At 44.1% G+C, this 19,269-nt stretch overlaps 1 protein-coding gene across 1 annotated transcript in view; it reads right to left on the reverse strand.

The window, feature by feature from the left end:
* The window catches only part of ndst1b (N-deacetylase/N-sulfotransferase (heparan glucosaminyl) 1b), a 331,224-nt gene that overhangs the window by 224,541 nt on the left and 87,414 nt on the right, over positions 1 to 19,269 (reverse strand). Inside the window, exon 6 of the mRNA XM_048603490.1 lies at positions 18,757 to 18,892. The gene's annotated coding sequence lies outside the window, so the exon portion shown is untranslated. The remainder of the gene's footprint in view (positions 1 to 18,756; positions 18,893 to 19,269) is intronic.

Consider the following 19,269-nt stretch of genomic DNA (forward strand, 5'->3'; position numbering starts at 1 on the left):
ACATGAACTATCAGGGGAACAGGACTAACACGTGAGAAGGAATAAACAGCTGCAGCTTTTCATGTTTGCTGACTGCTAACGCCATTGGGGAAAGGCAGCAATCTTCCAACGATTGCATCCAATCAGAAATACTGATGAGCTTGCACTTTCTTACCTTTAGGCTTTAGGCCTCTTCGGATGCAGTGGTAGTGTCCTTGCCTCTGAGCCGGGAGACTTGGGTTCAAGTTCCATTTGCTCTACAGGCAGTCACTGTCTGTAAGTCAAGAATACCTCATGTGGCAGGTGGTGTGGATTATGGTTTGGACTAACCATTCTATCTGGTCATACATTAAGGTGTGGAAAGATGAAAATGGGCCCCCTTGGCTGAAAACAAAGTAAACAAGACAAGCCTATGTTGGGGAGGAGGGGGCAGGATGTGAGATAAATGATGAACAAATTTTATGAGGTCGGCTGCAAACCTGTGGAACTTAATATTGACTCCTAGAGGTTGTAAGTGGGAAATGAGCTGTTGTTCTGACAGAACATGTTGTACTTTTTTTAATTCATTCATGGGATGAGAGTGTTGCTGGCTAGGCAACATCTATTGCCACTCCCTAATTACCCAAGGGCAGTTAAGAGTCAACCACATTGCTGTGGGTCTGGAGTCACATGTAGGCCAGACCAGGTAAGGATGGCAATTTCCTTCCCTAAAGGACATTAGTGAACCAGATGGGTTTTTCCAACAATCGACAATAGATTCATGGTTACCATTAGACTCTTAATTCCAGATTTTCTTTTTCCTTGAATTCAAATTCCACCACGTGCTGTGGCAGGATTGAACACTGGTGCCCAGAACATTATCTGGGTTTCTGGATTAACAGTCCAGCAATAATACCACAAGGCCATTACCTCCCTTTGCCTCATTGGAACCCTGCAGTAAACCCAGGTCAGAATTGTTAGCATGAGAGCAAAGGGGTTTATTGAAATGGCGAACAACTGGAAGGTTGGGGTCATCCCTACAGACACAGTGGGAATGTTCTGCAAAGCGATCATCCAGTTTGCATTTAGTCTCACTAATTTCAGCCAGACTGGAATGTTTGCAGCAAATACAGCAGGCTAGATTGAAAGAAGTACAAACAAAATGCTGCTTCACTTGGAAGGTGTGTCTGGGGCTTTGGACAGTGAGGTGGATGGAGGTGAATGGGCAAGCGTTACACTTTCTGTGATTGCATGGGAAGGTCGCATAGAGGAATGAGGCAGCATTAGGAGTGATGGAGGAGATGTTATCCAGTTCAGAGTCCCACACCATATGGTGGACTTTTAGTGCCTCTGCAGTGACCTCAGCAAGTGGTGCCTGTTTTAAACAAGCATTTCAGTTCAGTTAAAGCAACATCTGTGGGCCTCCATTGCACACATGAGAACGCACTAGACACAGACACACACACACAGATACACACACATACACACAGATACACACACACACACACACATACACACACACAGATACACATACACACACACACACACAGATACATACACACACACAGACAGATATACACACACACACACACAGATAGACACACACACAGATAGACACACACACAGATACACACACACAAACACACACAGATACACACACACACACAGATACACACACACACAGATACACACACACACTCACACACATACAGACAGACATACACATACAGATACACAGACAGACATACACATACAGATACATAGACACACACACACACACACATAGACACACACACACGCAGATACAGACACAGACACAGACACACACACAGAAGCAGACACAGACACACACACACGGACCTGTAACTCTTGTCACACTCTGATGGCCAGCTTCCCAAGATAGCATGACATAAGCAACATCATAAATATCTGTTATTTTAATTTGTTGAGCATTTGTGTGTGTTACAGGCTGGGCCAGATTTTATCAGCCATCTCTAATTATCATTGAGACGGTGGTGGAGTGTTCTGTATTCTTGAGTCACTGCAGTCCGTGGGGTGTAGGGACATCAACAGTGCTGTTACAGAGGGAATTCCAGGATTTTGACCCCGTGACAGTGAAGGAGCGGTGGTATATTTCCAAGTCATGATGGTGAGCGGCTAAGAGGGGAAATTATAAGGTGTGTTGTTCCATGTATCTGCTACCCTTGTCCTTCCAGATGGAGGTGGTCAGGGATTTTGAAGGCGTGGTCTAAGGATTTTTATAATCCTTGAAAGTATTAATTATTCATCACTGTAGGTTTCCATTGATTTATACAGGATATACACCACAGTACAGACTACACAATGATTATGCTCCGCTCAATCCTTCTCCTATCTGTTTTCATGGTGGTGGTGGGGGTTTCGGGGATAGGGTCTGGATGGGGCTGTCGCTTGCGGTAGTGTCAGCTGGGATGTAACAGCACTGAGTTAACATTTCTGGGGCATGGTTTCAAATCCTACCACAGCAGACGGTGAAATTTGCACTCAATACAAAAGAAAATCTGTAATCAAGAAACCAGTGTCACGCTGACCATGTAACAGTTTGTCATAAAATAGTGAACCATCTGGTTCACAAATGACCTTTAGGGAGGGAAATCTGCCATCCTCACCTGGTGTGACCTGCACCTGACTCCAGACACACAGCAAAGTGGGTGACTCTGAACTGCTCTCTGAAATCGCTTGAGAAGCCCCTCAGTTCAAGGGTAGTTAGGGATTGACAACAAATTCTGACCTTGATGGTGATGTCTGTGTCCCATGCGAGGAATTCTGTTTTTTTAGAAACCATAATTTTGCATCTGCATATTGTTTTTGTAAAGTAACATTCTAAAGGGATTTGGAAAGATAGACACTGGACTCTTGTCTCCCCAAGGTGGGAAATGCAGAATATGGAGCACAATCTCAGTATAAGGTGTTTTTCATTCAGGACTGAGGTGGTGGGGGGAACAGAGGTTGGGGGGAGGGGGCCGGGTTTGGGAAATTACTACACTCGAGGAATTATTGAACCTTTGGAATTCTCGATCCCTGAAGATTCTGGAAGCTCCATCACTGAATATATTGACAGCTGAGCTAGACCGTTTTTTGATCTCTCAGGGGATCAAGAGTTCAAGGAATAACAGAATTATTACAGATCAGGAGGCTAATCAGCCCTACCGTGTGCCTGAGTTGTCTGAGCAAGCACATCACATTGTACCATTCTTCCACCTTCTCCCTGTAACCTTGCACAGTTTTCCTTTTCAGATAACAGTCTAATGCCCTTTGGAAAGCTTCCATTGAAACTGCCCCCACCACACTCTCAGAAACAATCCAGACCTTAACCACTCCCTGCATGAAAAAGTTATGGGATAATTCCTTTACAATTCTATCCCTTTGAAAGTAAACCATTGTGCTGGGTTTGCAGCCTTATTAACCTGTATCACTTTTTTTTTGTCATTCAAATGGATAGAAAAAAGCCTTGCATTTATACCTTGGTCCACTTTGTACAACTTCAGGGTGTCTGAAATCTGAAATCTGAAGTCTGCTCTGCAGTTAATGAAATAATTTCAAAGAATTTCAGTGTTGGAAGTGTAATATTGAATTTTTGCCTACACTTCCACCAGCAATGAGATAAAAACTGATGATCTGTTTTAGTGATGTTGGTTGATCGATAAGTATTGGCCCAGGATTGTGGATATGACTCCTATGCTCTTCCTTGAAGTAGTCCAAAGAGTCTTTGAGAAGTTGTTACACAGGTCTCATGTCTCACTAGCAAGACTGGCACCTTTAACAGTGTAGCACTCCCACTGCTTGGGAGGGTCACCTTTAACTTTCACACTTGAGCCCTGGGGTTAGTCTTGAACACTCAACTTCTGATTCAAAGATGGTTTTAGTGTGTGGCAGTCCCTACGTTATTTATTTCTCAGAATACGTGACCTCCTGATTTTTCCTGACATAAGTAGAACTCTACGTTGAAATGTATTTGCCAAATTGCAGGTCAATTCTGCAATCTTATTCATGTTTTGTAAAATACTGAAGTCCCTTTCAGTGTTGAATATTGCATATGCCGTGGAGCAACGAATATGCCGTACCTGAAACAAAATAGCCTTGAAGTATTCCTTGACGTAGCAATTTGTAGGAAGGGTTGGTTAGCGTGGATGGCTAGTTAGCTACACCAACAGTGTTGGTTCAGTTCCTGCACCACCTGAGGTTACCGTGAAACACTCTTTCTCCAGCTCTCCCCTCACCTGAGGCGTGATGACCCTCAGGTTAGGCCACCACCAGTTGTCTCTCTCTACAGAGAGAGCAGGACTGTGGGACTACAACTATGTCCCAATTATTTAGTAGGGAAACACAACAAAATATAGATGTGCAGTTGTGTCCCAGAATCAGCAGTAAGAAAAATGACCAGATCACTTATTAAGCGGCATTGTCTGTAGAATAAATGTTGGCTCTGAAATCCAACCTTGAGGCATGCAGAGGTTGAACGAGAGCATGATGCCAAAAGATTTTGCTATTAAAATGTCTGACCTTCTGAGAAGGATGAACATAACAATTTCCTCCGCACCAATAAGGGAGATAGAGAGCAAACAGAATCATTCAATAAAACTGGAAGAACTGTGGATTGCTGTAAATCAGAAACAATAACAGAAATTGCTGGAAAAGCTCAGCAGATCTGGCAGCATCTGGAGAGAAATCAGAGTTAATGTTTCAGGTCAAGTGGAAGGGTCACTGGACCCGAAACACTAACTCTGAATTCTGTCCACAGATGCTGCCAGACCTGATGAGGTTTTCCAGCAATTTCTGTTTTTCACTCAGAAATATTCAATGGTCACTTTTATATAGTTAATTTGGCTCAGAGCAATGTAGAGATGATACTAAGTTTCAAAATGTTTATTCACAAGTCTTCTAAAACATCTCAGCGATCACAAAATGTCTGCTCCATCTTCTACCAGTGTCTTCTGTTTATTTTGCTCTGAGTCAACGCCCTGGCTAAATCAATTAAGCAAGGGGAACGCAGATCAGTTACCAGACTTTCATAGTCAAACACAAAGCCTTGAATATAATAGCCACCTCTGCACTGATCAAACTAAAACATAACTACTCAGACAACACCTGGTTAAAAGAAGTAATCTACAATATCCACACACAACTGGTACAATTCCAAAATAGGTACAGAAAGTGCTGGAGAGACTCAGAGGGTCATGCAGAAACTGTGGAGGGAGAATCAGAGTTAACATTTTGATGTCTGTTTGACTTTGCTTCCAGCCTGACATTTGAAATATGAAGTTCCAAATTCTGAACCCAGCATCGTCTTAGTATTCTATGCGAGTCCCAGCAAATATTACCAAACAGGAGAATTCTACATTTTGACACACTTTGCTTCAATATTTGTGTCAAATAGGAAATTTTAAATGATTTCATATGCCTCTCAGCTTTTCATATAAATTGTTAATATTGACAAAGCAAAATGCAATCCTTATGCAAGCTGAATATGTATTGCAATGCTCAGTCACACATAGCTTTCTCGAAGCTGAAAGCAGGAAGTTTGGGTCACCTATTTTATGTGTGGCAATTCATTGCTTCAAAAGAGTGGAAGCCCTGGGTACTGAGCAAAACAGCGCATTTTGAAAATAGAGATAAAAGTCGACAAGTCTTCAATCAATACCAGAACTGTTTCGCTATTTTGTTCAATATTCTCGTGTGTGCTGTGGATATCATTGGCAATGTCAGCAATTGTTGTCCAATTCTAACTTCCCTTGAACTGAATGTCTGTTTTATTTGGGCTGGTTTGGAGGGCAGCTAAGAGTCATTGAATCTCTACTGTGTGGAAGCAAGCCATTTGGCCCATCAGGTCCACACTGACCCACCCAAGAGCATCTCACCCAGACCCACTCCCCTACCTTATCACTGTAACCCTGCATTTCCCATGGCTAATCCATCTAACCTACACATCCCTGGACATTATAGAACATAGAACAGTACAGCAAAATACAGGCCCTTTGGCCCACGATATTGTGCCGAACTTTTACCCTAAACCTAAGGTCTATTTAACCTCTGCCCCTACCTTATACTATCATCCATTCGTCTACCTAATAGCCACTTAAATGAACTAATGACTCTACTACCCTCTCCAGCAATGCATTCCACGCCCCTACCACTCTCTGAGTAAAGAACCTACCTCTGACGTCTCTCCTATATCTACCTCAACTCACTTTAAAACTATGCCCCCCTCGTAATAGCAAGTGGATTGGCAATTTAGCATGGCCAATCCACCGAATCTGCACATTTTTGGACTGCTGCAGCTTTGGAGTCACATGTAGGCCAGACCAGGTAAGGATGACAGATTTCCATCACTGAAAAAAGGTATAAATACTCAAGGATGGCTTTTTTTTTCAACAATTGAGAATGGTTTTCTGGGTGCCATTACACTAGCTTTTAACTCCAGATTCTACTGAATTAAAAATTTCACCGTCTTCACGATGTTGTTTGAGGGATAAATTTTGATCAGAATGCTGGGGAAAACAACCCTGCGTTTTGCACAGTGTCATTGGATGTTCTACAGCTGCCTGAGAGGCCATCACAAGCTCAGTTTAATGTCTCATCAAAGATAACAGCTCCCACAGTGCAGGGCTCCATCTGCCTCATATTGGAACATCAGCCTTACACTATGCACTGAAGGCTGTTGATAGAACCTATGGCAATCCATGTTAGCAGTGAATTTGCAATCACTGAGGCTCGAAGACAAAGGCACAATTTTCAAGTAGACAAAAATCCTTCCTGCTCTCTTTGACAAGATGCTTCCTTGATCCAATTAAGAATAAATTGTAATGGTTGACCAGACGACAATCTCCCTGTTAGTCAAGAGCCGTAGAATCATATAGTACGGAAACAGACCCTTCAGTCCAACTCGTCCACACCGACCAGGTTCCCAAACTAGTCCCATTTTCCTGCGTTTGACCCATATCCCTCTAAATCTTTCCTATTAATGTACTTGACCAAATGTCTTTTAAATGTGGTAACTGTACCTGCATCTACCACTTCCTCAGGTAGTTCATTCCACATACAAACCACCCTCTCTGTGGAAAGGTTGCCCCTCAGGTCCCTTTTAAATCTTTCCCCTCGCACCTTAAACCTATGACACGTAGTTTTGAACTCTCCCACCCTCGGGAAAAGACCTTTTCTGTTCGCCTTATCTATGCCCCTCATGATTTTACACACGTCTATAAGGTCACCCCTCAACTTCCTACAACCCAGTGAAACAAGTCCCGGCCTATTCAGCCTTTCCATATAACTCAAACTCTTTAGTCCCGGCAATATCCTGGTAAACCTTTTCTGAACCCTCTCCAATTTAATAATATGCTTCCTATAGCAAGGTGACCAGAACTGCACACAGCACTCGAAAAGTGGCCTCATGAATGTCCTGTACAGACACAACATGACTTCCCAACTCCTATACTCAATGGTCTGAGCAATGAAGGAAGCATGCCAAACACCTTCTTTACCATCCTGTCTACCTGTGATGCAACTTTCAAAGACCTATGTACCTGAACCCCTAGGTCTCTTTGTGGAACTGACACAGAGCGCTGGAGAATCTCAGTAGGTCTGGCAGAATCAGTCAAGAGAGATGCAGAGCTAACGTTTCAAGTCCAGTCTGACTCTTCTTTGGAACTAACAGCTGGTGGAAAATGGCTTTTTAAAATATGTTTGAGAGCAGCGCATAATGACAAAGGATAAAACAAAGAACTGTGGGATGCTGGAGACTTTAAACAGAAACAGAAATTGCTAGAGAAATCCAACACCATCTGTGGGAAGAAAGCGTAGTTAATGTTTTGCATCCAGCAACCCTTCCTCAATCAAGACAAAAACAAGACAAGGCTGTCTGTGTGAGAATGAAGGTGGGATGGGTGTTTGGGGGAGGCAGACGGTGCAGTGGAGAAGAGATTATAAGGAAAATGGAGAACAGACAGAAATCATAACCGGACCTAGAAATGTTAACGCTGTTTCTCTCTCCACAGATGCAGCATGGTGGCTTGTTCAGCAGTTAGCACTGCTGGGGACCTAAATTTGATTCCACTCTCAGGTAACTGTCTGTGTGGAGTTTGCACATTCTCCCTCTGTCTGTGTGGGTTTCCTCCGGGTGCTCTGGCTTCCTCACACAGTCCAAAGATGTGAAGGTTAGGTGGATTGGCCATGCTAAATTACCCATAGTGTTCAGGGATGTGCCAGCTGGGTGGAGTAGCCATGGGAAATGCAGGGTTACAGGGATAGGGTAGGGGTGGGTGAGTCTGGGTGGGATGTACTTTGGAGGGTCGGGATGGACTCGATGGGCTGAATGACCTGCTTCTGCACTGTATGGATTTGATGATTCCAAAATCTTGTCAGAATAACAAGACGCACTGCCTAATGCCCCCATGTGACTCCAGCCTCATTGACTGGGACTGGTTTGTAGAACAAGGAAGGGGGATGCTGTTTGAGAGTTTCAATAGGAGGCTCTGTGATCGTTACCTAAGAATGGTACCTTTCACGCAGCCAAGCCCTACTCAACCTATCACTTTTCCCTGAACCTCATCACCTACAAATGTGGTGAGCTGACCATTTGGTTCGTGAATGAACGGCTTTGTTTTTGGTTCGAGTGATGCTGCATAGTCCTTGGGTGCAAAATGCAGCAGAGACAACTGAAAATCCACAAATCAAAAGGACCAAAATTGAAATAGAACTGCAGAGAAAACTTTGCAGTGAGGCACCAAGGCAGCAAGACCTGTCACCCATTTCCTAATGTGCTCATTCAATTTCTACTCCATTTCAGGTTTACTGTCAGTCTCTGTTCAAAGTACGATTATTTTAATCATGCACACAGGAGGAGCTATCACTCAACCTATCTCTTAAAGTCCCGCTTCCTTACTTCCTCCCTGAGATCCACAAACAGCTTTCTCTTTTTAAACCCATTGCTTCAGCCTGTTCCTGCCCTATTGAACAATCAGCTCTTCCCGTTTTCAATCAACTTTCACTTCCTTTGTCTGGTTTGCAACCACAACATCAGTTTAACACTATCCTGACCCTAATCGTCTCTTTTTACAACAAATAGGAACAGGAGTAGGCCCCTCAAGCCTTTTTTGCTGTTCTATGGGATCAATGTTGATCCAACCAACATTCTCATGTCCACTTTCCTGCCCTTGATTCCTTCACTCATCAGTTTCATCGGGGTGCTATCAGCCTCTGCTCGACAAACTGCTCCCAATCACTGTAACTGGAGTCACTGTAGGGTATTAAAGCGCTTGCACTATATCAGTCTTGACAGTGCAATTTCCTTCGTATCTAAATGGAGGCATTTGTGATGATAAATTAAAAGTATTGCTCGAGAAATGTGATGGTTTCGGGGCACCTTAACCCCCCCACTCCTAACAGAGCAGGTGGAGGGCTCTCCATTTCTGTCTCAAACATTCTCTATCCAGTCCCCAACTAACTCCATTCTCCTCCTACTCCTTTGTCTGCTGGGAGGAGGCTGTATAGCTCAGTTGGTTGGATGCTCTTCCATGATGTAGAGAGACACCAACAGTGCAGGTTCAATTCCCACAGCAGCTGGGGTTACCATGAAGGACTCTCTGTCTCAAACTTGCCCTTCACACTAGTGACTCTCAGGTTAAATCTACACCAGCCATATCTCTCTAATGAGATAGCAGCCCAGAAGGGTTATGGTGGCTTTATCTTTACCTCCTCCTGGGCTGGGGCTGTTCTCAAATTTTCCTTTCACTACCTCCCAGTGAAAGGTGTTCCTCTGAAAAACTGTATATCTGAGCTCTGCCTGCCTCAACAATAAATGTATCAATAGAAACATACAAATGAGGAACAAGAGTCGGCCTCTCAGCCCTTTGATCTCTCTCTGCCATTCTGTAAAATCACGGCTGACCTGATTTTGACCTCAAATCCACATTCTTGCCTATCCCAGATAACGTTTCCCCATCTTCTTTATTCAGAATCTATCTACCTCTGCTTTAAAAATATTCAAAAATTCCACTTCCACAGCCATTAGAGGGAGAGTTGTAAAAACTCACAACTCACTGAGGGAAGCAGTTTCTCCGTATAAAGGACAAAGAAAATTACAGCACAGGAACAGGCCCTTTGGCCCTCCAAGCCTGCACCGACATGCTTCCCGTCACAACTAAAACTCCCTATCCTTCTGGGGACCATATCCCTCTATTCCCATCCTGTTCATATATTTGTCAAGACTCTCTTTAAAAGTTACTATAGTTTCTGCTTCCACTACCTCCCCCACGAGCGAGTTCCAGGCACCAACCACCCTCTGTGTAAAAAAGTTGCCTCGTACATCACCTTTAAACCTTGCCCCTCGCACCTTAACCCTATGGCCCCCAATAACTGAGTCTTCCACCCTGGGAAAAAGCTTCTGACTGTCCACTCTGTCCATGCCCTTCATAATCTTGTAGACCTCTATCAGGTCCCCCCTCAACCTCTGTCGTTCCAGTGAGAACAACCCAAGTTTCTCCAACCTCTCCTCATAGCTAATGCCCTCTATACCAGGCAACATCCTGGTAAATATTTTCTGTACCGTCTCCAAAGCCACCACATCTTTCTGGTAGAGTGGCGACCAGAATTGAACACAATATTGCAAATGCGGCCTAAGGTTCTATAAATCTGCAACATTACCTGCCAATTTTTAAACTCAATGCCCGGGCCGATGAAGGCAAGTATGCCATATGCCTTGTTGATGACCTTTTCCACCTGTGTTGCCACTTTCAGTGACCTGTGTACCTGTACACCCAGATCCCTCTGCCTATCAGTACTCTTAAGGGTTCTGTCATTTACTGTATATTTTCCATTTCGATTAGACCTTCCAAAATGCATTACCTCACATTTTTCTGGATTAAAATCCATCTGCCATCTCTCTGCCCACGTCACCAACCGATCTATATCCTGCTGTATCCTTTGATGGTCCTCATCGCTATCTGCAATTCCACCAACCTTTGTGTCATCAGCAAACTTACTAATCAGACCAATTACATTTTCCTTCAAATCATTTATATATATTACAAACAGCAAAGGCCCTAACAGTGATCCCTGAGGAATGCCATTAGTCACAGCCCTCTATTCAGAAATGCATCCTTCCACTGCTACCCTTTCTCTTCTATGACTGAGCTAGGGTTTTTATCCATCTTGCTAGCTCACCTCTGATCCCATGCGACTTTACCTTCTGTATCAGCCTACCATGAGGGACCCTGTCAAAGGCCTTACTGACAAAGGCCTTACTGAAGTCTCTGTTATAAAGCCATTATTTTTAAACAATGACCCCTAGTTCTAGATTCGACCTTAAAAATCACCCTTTCCACATCCATCCAGTCTAGAAATAAAAGGGGGGCAGTGTGGCTCAGTAGTTAGCATTGCTGCTTCACAGTGCCATGAACCTGGGTTCGATTCTACCCTCGGGCGACTGTGTGCATGGAGTTTGCATATTCTCCCGCACATCTGCATAGGTTTCCTCCCACAGTCCAAAGATGTGTAGGTTAGGGTGCACTGGGCCATGCTAAATTGCCTGTAGTGTCCAAGGATGTGCAGGTTAGGTGGAACAGTCATGGGAAATGCAGGATTACAGGGATAGGCTGGGTCTGGGTAGGATACCTTTGGATGGTCAGTGTGGACTTGTTGTGTCAAATGGCCTGTTTCTACACTGTAGGGATTCTATGATTCTAAGACTCCCATGTTTGAATCACCTCTTCCTTTCTACACTGTAGTGGATATAAGCTTAGGCTGTTCAACCTTCCCTCAGAACACAACCACTCCTGTCCCAGCTATTAGTCCGGTTAAGTACAAAGTGCTGGAGAAACTCAGCCAGTCTGGCAGCTTGTGTGGAGACAGCTAATTCCTCAAGTCCAGGATGACTCTCTACAAACCGGGCCCAGTGGAAGGAAAACAAAACTGCATCGAGTATCTGAGATATTTCCTCACCAAAATCCTTCTTCCTTCAAATTCAGATTCCCTTTCTTCTCTCACTTCATTTTCTGGTACATCGATGACAGTATAGGTGTGGCTTCTTGCTGGTTCCCTAAACTGAGAAGTTTCACACATTTTGGTTCTACTCCCGGGCTTTCTCTCATCCTCACTCGGTCCAGCTCCAATGCTTCCATTTCCTTCCTTGATTGCTTTAAGTCAATAGGCTGCTAATTATATCCATCCACAAACTCCCACAGCTCCTTTCACTTCATTTCCTCTCAGTACCATGGTACTTCCTCACCCTTTTTGTCTTCGACCTCCATCTCATCAGTCTCCACACTCAACAGACAACAACAACTCCAGCACTTCTGCTTTGATATCATCACGAAACACATCGTCCCCTCTCCTGCTTTCTCACCACTTCCAAAGGGACAGTTCCCTCACAACATCCTTGTCTACTCTTCAATTTCCCACCATATCCCATCATTTTCCTTTTATTTCACTCATGGGATGTGCATGTCACTGGCTAGGCCAGAATTTACTATCCACACCTAACTGTCCCTTGAGAAAATGGTGGTGAGCTGCCTTCTTGAACTGCTGCAGTTCAAGATCCACAGGTAGACCCACAATGCCCTTAGGGATGGAATTCCAGGATTTTTGCCCAGCGACAGTGAAGGAATGGTGTTAGATTTCCAAGTCAGGTTGGTGAGTGGAGGGGAACTTGTAGGTGGTGGTGTTCCCAAGTATCTGCTGCCCCTTGTCCTTCGAGAGAGAAGTGGTCGTGGGTTTGGAAGGTGCTGTCTAGGAGCCCTGGCGATTTCTGCAGTGCATATTGTAGACAGCGCACACTGCTGCTACTGAGCGTCGGTGGTGGAGGGAGTGGATGCTTGTGGAATCAAATAGGCTGATTTGCCCAGGGATGGTGTCAAGCTTTTTGATTGATGTTGGAGCTGTGCTCATCCAGGCAAGTGGGGAGTGGTCTCTTACACTCAGTCAGGAGGCGGGTTACTTGCCACAGTATTCCTAGCGAGTTAACAAGGTTACATCAGATGGAATGCAAGGAGAACTATCCATTTGGATACAGAACTGGCTTGAAGGTAGAAGACATGGAACACAGAACATAGATCAGTACAGCACAGTACAGGCCCTTCGGCTCACGATGTTGTGCCAAACTTTTACCCTAAATCTAAGGTCTATCTAACCTCCACCCCTACCTTATACTATCATCCATATGCCTATCTAATAGCTGCTTAAATGGCCCTAACGAGGCCGACTCCACTACCCTCTCCGGCAATGCATTCCACACCCCTACCACTCTCTGAGTAAAGAACCTACCTCTGACGTCTCTCCTATATCTACTTCCACTCACTTTAAAACTATGCCCCCCTTGTAATAGCTACCTCCACCCTAGGAAAAAGTCTCTTGCTGTCCACTCTATCTATACCTCTGATCATTTTGTACACCTCTATCAAGTCACCTCTCATCCTTCTTCGTTCTAAAGAGAAAAGCCCTAGCTCTCTCAACCTTTCCTCGTAAGACCTTCCCTCCATTCCAGGTGACATCCTGGTAAATCTCCTCTGCACCTTTTCCAACGCTTCCACATCTTTCCTGTAATGAGGCGACCAGAACTGGACACAATACTCCAGATGTGGCCGAACCATGGTTTTGTATAGTTGGAGCATAACTTCACGGCTCTTGATCTCAATCCCTCTATTAATGAAAGCTAACACACCATACGCCTTCTTAACAACTCTATTTACCTGGGTGGCAGCTTTCAGGGAACTGTGGACATGAACTCCAAGATCCCTCTGTTCCTTCACACTGCCAAGAATCTTTCCATTAACCCTGTATTCTGCTTTCAAATTTGCCCTTTCAAAATGAATCACTTCACACTTTTCAGGGTTAAACTCCATCTGCCACTTTTCAGCTCAGCTCTCCATCCTATCAATGTCCCTTTGTAACCTAGAACAGCCCTCCGCATTATCCACAACTCGACCCATCTTCATATCGTCCACGAACTTACTAATCCACCCTTCCACTCCTTCATCCAAATCATTTACAAAAATCACAAATAGAAGAGGACGCAGAACAGATCCTTGTGGTACATCACTCATAACTGAGCACCATGTTGAATATTTCCTGTCCACTACCACCATTTGTCTTCTAAGGGTCAGCCAATTCTGAATCCAGAATTGGATTCAGTCTTGAGATTTTTGATTTAACCCCAATCACAACAGCTTTTGGGAAGAGCAGGTGCAGGATGGAGGTTGAAGTGTCCCAGATTTCCAATAACAATAAGCCGTGCACTTGTCTTCACAACCGAGTGAAGGTTCACAACACGATGTGCAGGGAATCCTGGGGAAACAGTATATACTTCAATTTTTTTTCATAGTTTAAAGCAGATGTTAAACATTGTAATATGGCCTGTGATGATAAAATATCTATTTGCAAGTTAATAAAACTGGTTCATGTATTCCACATTTTGTACTAGTTTAAAAATATTAAGCACTGTATTAATTAAGCCACCACCAGACTGAGAATTGAAACAATAACGGGGGTAATCAATGTCCTTTGACATAAAAAAAGTACTGTGATTGCTTCTGTATCCCAATTTACAACATACAAGTCAAAGTTTCTGATTGGAAAATGTCAGATAGAAATGTTGCCACAATTTATATTAGAGTTCACTTACTATTTATGCATTTCATTTATCATCCATAATAGCTTGCTGTAAACATTATTTTGAATCTTTGTCCTCAGTTCATCTTTCATATAGGATGCACCACAGAAGCAGCTATTTGGTGCAAAAGTTCCACGCTGGTATTTATGTTCCAGATGAACTTCTCTGTACCCTCATGATTCCTAGCTTCCCGATTTGTTTCTTCTAAATTCTCCTTAAATGTATCAAATATATTCCCTCAACTGCTCCCTGCAATAATGAGTTCCACATTCTAATCAATTTTTGGATAAAGACATTTCTGTTGAATTTTCTTCTGGATTTATTTGTGACTGTCTTAACTTTATAATCTCTAGTTTTGTTCTTCCCAACAGTGGAAATATGTTCTTTACATCTTTTACCACTTCAAACTACTTCTGTAAATCCTCTATCAGGTCACCCATCAGCCTTCTCTTTTCAGAAAAAAAACAGCCGTAGTCTATTCGGTTATTCCTGGTTCCACTATTATCTAATCATAGTGAGGCAATCATGTTCAATGGCTCATCTTTCTGCTTCTGCAGTTACCTCCACTGTCTCCCAAGTATATGTCCTTGATCCCTCCATTTTTTCATCTACCACTGCAACAAAGCCAATCTATTTATAATCTTCATCCACATTTGATCTCAGGATGAGTTGCTAATGCCATATTTTTGCTTCCCCAATCTTCATTTCTACACTATGTTGACCATGCTTTCTGTGATCTCCACCGCAAACTTAGGAATACCCTTCATTAATCATTCTGCTGAAGCATCTCAAGAATGTTACTATATCAAAAGCACCAAATACAAGTGGAGATTTTTTTTTGAGGAATAGACGACTATTGGGTGAATTGGTGGAAGGTTATTTTTCAGACTGGAGGCCTGTGTGGTGTGCCACAGGGATCGGTGCTGGGTCCACTGCTTTTCATCATTTATATAAATGATTCGGATGTGAACACAGGAGGTACGGTTAGTAAGTTTGCAGATGACACCAAAATTGGAGGTGTAGTGGAGAGTAAAAAAGGTTACTACAACGGGATCTTGTTCAGATGGGCCAATGGACCAAGGAGTAGCAGACGGAGTTTAACTTAGATAAACATGAGGTGCTCTGTTTTGGAAAGGCAAATCAGGGCAGGACTTATATGTTTAATGGCAAGGTTTTGGGGAGTGTTGCTGAACAAAGACCTTGGAGTGCAGGTTCATAATTCCTTGAAAGTGGTGTCGCAGGTCGACAGGATAGTGAAGAAGGCATTGGGTATGCTTGCCTTTATTGGTCAGTGCACTGAGTATAGGAGTTGGGGGGCTATTGAAGCTGCACAGGACATTGGTTAGGCCACTTTCGGAATACTGCGTGCAGTTCTGGTCTCCCTGCTAAAGGAAGGATGTTGTGAAACTTGAAAGGGTTCAGAAAAGACTCACAAGGATGTTGTCAGGGTTGGAGGGTTTGAGCTACAGGGAGAGGCTGAATAGACTGGGGCTATTTTCCCTGGAGCATCAGAGACTGAGGGGTACCCTTATAGAGGTTTATAAAATCATAAGGAGCATGGATAGGGTGAACAGCCAAAGTCTTTTTTCCCAGATTAGGGGAGTCTAAAACTACAGGGTATAGGTTTAAGGAGAAACGAGAAAGATTTAAAAGGGATCCAAGGGGCAACTTTTTCCACACAGAGGGTGGTGCATGTATGGAATGACCTGCCAGAAAAAGTGGTGGAGGCTGGTACAATTATAACATTTAAAAAGAGATCTGAATGGGTGTATGAATAGGAAAGGTTTAGAGGGATACGGGCCAAATGTTGGCAAATAGGACTAGATTTATGTAGGATATCTGGTCAGCATGGACAAGTTGGACCGAAGAGTCTGTTTCCGTGCCGAATGACCCTATGACTGTAAGATCTGCTCTTGTAGCCACTATGTTTGTGTGGCAAGTCCAGTTGAATTTCTGGACAATGGTAACCCCAGGATGTTGATAGTAGGGAATTCAGTGATGGTAATGTCATTGAATGCCAAGGGAAGGATGGTTAGATGAGATCTTGTTGCATTTGAACACGGACTGCTTCAGTATCTGAGCTGCCACGAATGGTGCTGAACATCGTGTGATCATCAGTGAACATCACCACTTCTGACCTTATGATGGAGGAAATTCACCAATGAAGCAGCTGAAGATGGTTGGGCCTAGGACACTACCCTGAGGAACTCCTACAGAGATGTCCTGGAGCTGAGATGACTGACCTCCAACAACCACGACCATCTTCCTATGTGCCAGGTATGACTCCACCCACCATAGAGTTTGCCCCCTGATAGCCATTGATTCTAGTTTTGTCAGGGCTCCTTGATGCCACACTCAGTTGAATGCAGCCTTGATGTCAAGGGCTGTCACTCTCACCTCACCTCTGAAATTCAGCTCTTTTGTCCATGTTTGAACCAGGGCAGTAATGAGGTCAGGAGCTGAGTGGCCCTGGCGGAACCCGAACTGAGCCAGTTATCATTGAGTACGTGCTACATGATAACTCTGCCAGTGACCCCTTCATCACTTTGCTGAAGATCAAGAGGAAACTGATGGAATGGCAATGGTATGGGATTCTTCCTGCTTTTTGTGGAGTGGGCATACCTGGGCAGTTACTTGTGACATCACTGTCACTTTCTGTTGCAATTTCTAGTGAATGCACACAAGATGCAATACCTGATCTTTTACCATCTCTTTTCTCACTGGACATCACCCCAAAGCACTCTTCCCAGGTGAGATAGTGATTTATCTGTACTTTCAATTGAATATACCAGATCCACTGCTCATAATGTGAACCCCTCTACACAGACTGGGTCAGCACTACCCATGTAACTTTTAAGCTTCTATATGTCTCTCTTTTTAACTCTTTATTCTGATCCCACTCTATCCTCAGCCTAACGCACTGCCCCACTCAGCCCAAGGTTACCTTGAGGAACAGCACCTCACCTTCCGATTGGGAATTCCAGACACAACGCAAATTTCACCAATTCTAGATCATGAGCATTGCACCTTTAGACAGCAGCTACTTCAAATGATTCCGCATGTCCCACTTAAACCTGCAATCATGGAATCGCTACAGTGTGGAAGCAGGCCATTCAGCCCATCGAGTTCACACTGACCCTCCAAACAGCAGCCCACCCAGACCCACCCACCTATCTCTGTAACCCTGCATTTCCATGGCCAATCCATCTAACCTGCACACCTCTCCACACTAGGGGCAATTGAGCATGGCCAATCCACATAGCCTGCATATCTTTGGACTGTGGGGGGAAACTGGAGCACCCAGAGGAAACCCACACAGACACGGGGAGAATGTGCAAACTCCACACAGACCATCGCCCGAGGGTGGAATCAAACTTGAGTCCCTGGCGCTGTGAGGCAGCAGTGCTAACCACTGAGCCACCTCCTGTCCCAGCGAGGGAGTGCTATCTCCTACTGCTTTGCAACATCATCTCATTTATCAACCCCACACCTTCCCTTTTGTTTCCTCCACTCTTTCCCTGCCTCCCTATTTGCCTCAAACCCGTTACGCTCCAATTCTGACAAATAGCCTTTGACACGAAGCATCAACTGTTTCTCCCTTCACAGCTGCAGCTTCGCATTTCCAGCATTTTCCAGTTTTATTTCAGATTTCCAGCATCTGCAGTATTTGCCTGTTGTATTTCGTCTTACAGACAGGTAGTTGGTGAGGTGAGGGGATGTGAATGTTATTTGAATTATTCTAATTTAATCAATATTTCAACAGGATAGATCCAGTTCATAAGCATTTGTCAATGAACCTTACGATCTGCTCTAAAATGCTGGCTATATTTTGTCTTAAACCCTTGCTTTAAAAGCCGGCTTTGAACTGTGCTAAAGCTCAGTTGTTTCGAATCGAACTGGTTGCTGGTTGCAACACTTCACAGAGCTCAAAGCTCACTCCCTATCCTTTCACCTCTCATCACTTCACTTGGAATTTCAGTCTCTTTCGCTGTCCCCGGTTGTTCTCTGCTTCCTGCTGAACCACATGAGCCGTCCTTTTCTTTGAGTAAAGATCCTGCGAGGCAGCTCAGGCCTGCAAACTGTACATATTCACACACACATACACATAGACACACAGTCAGTCATCACAAAGATTGCAATCGCGGAAGACAGCGACTCACCGGCACACAGCTAATCCTCGCTGCACATTGCCTGTGCTTTTGTTTAACCTCAAGGATTTCCCTTCGGTTCTGTCTTTCCTTCTTCTCACTCTCTCGCAAACTCTGAAGGAAAAATGCGAGGAGAGGGCCTCGTTGTCTGCACAAAGGGGAAAGGCAAGCAGCTGAGACACAACACTCACTAGAGGGCATCTTCCAGACATCACAGAGCCTTCAAACTTAACTGTTTCCTAACCAACTGCAATTAGAGTCATAGAGCTGTACAGCGCGGAAACACACCTTTCCATCCGTTCATCCGTGCCGACCAAATATCCTAAATTAATCTTGTCCCGTTTACCAGCATTTGGCCCATATCCCTCTAAACCCTTCCTATTCATTTACCCTGAGATAACAAGGTGTAGAGCTGGATGAACACAGCAGGCCCAGCAGCATCAGAGGAGCAGGAAGACTGACGTTTCGGGTCTAGACCCTTCTTCAGAGATCATTTCATCCATTTCTGAAGAAGGGTCTAGACCC

Source organism: Rhincodon typus, chromosome 12 (genome assembly GCF_021869965.1).
Source record: "Rhincodon typus isolate 14 chromosome 12, sRhiTyp1.1, whole genome shotgun sequence".
In the NCBI taxonomy this organism is placed as follows: Eukaryota; Metazoa; Chordata; class Chondrichthyes; order Orectolobiformes; family Rhincodontidae; genus Rhincodon; species Rhincodon typus.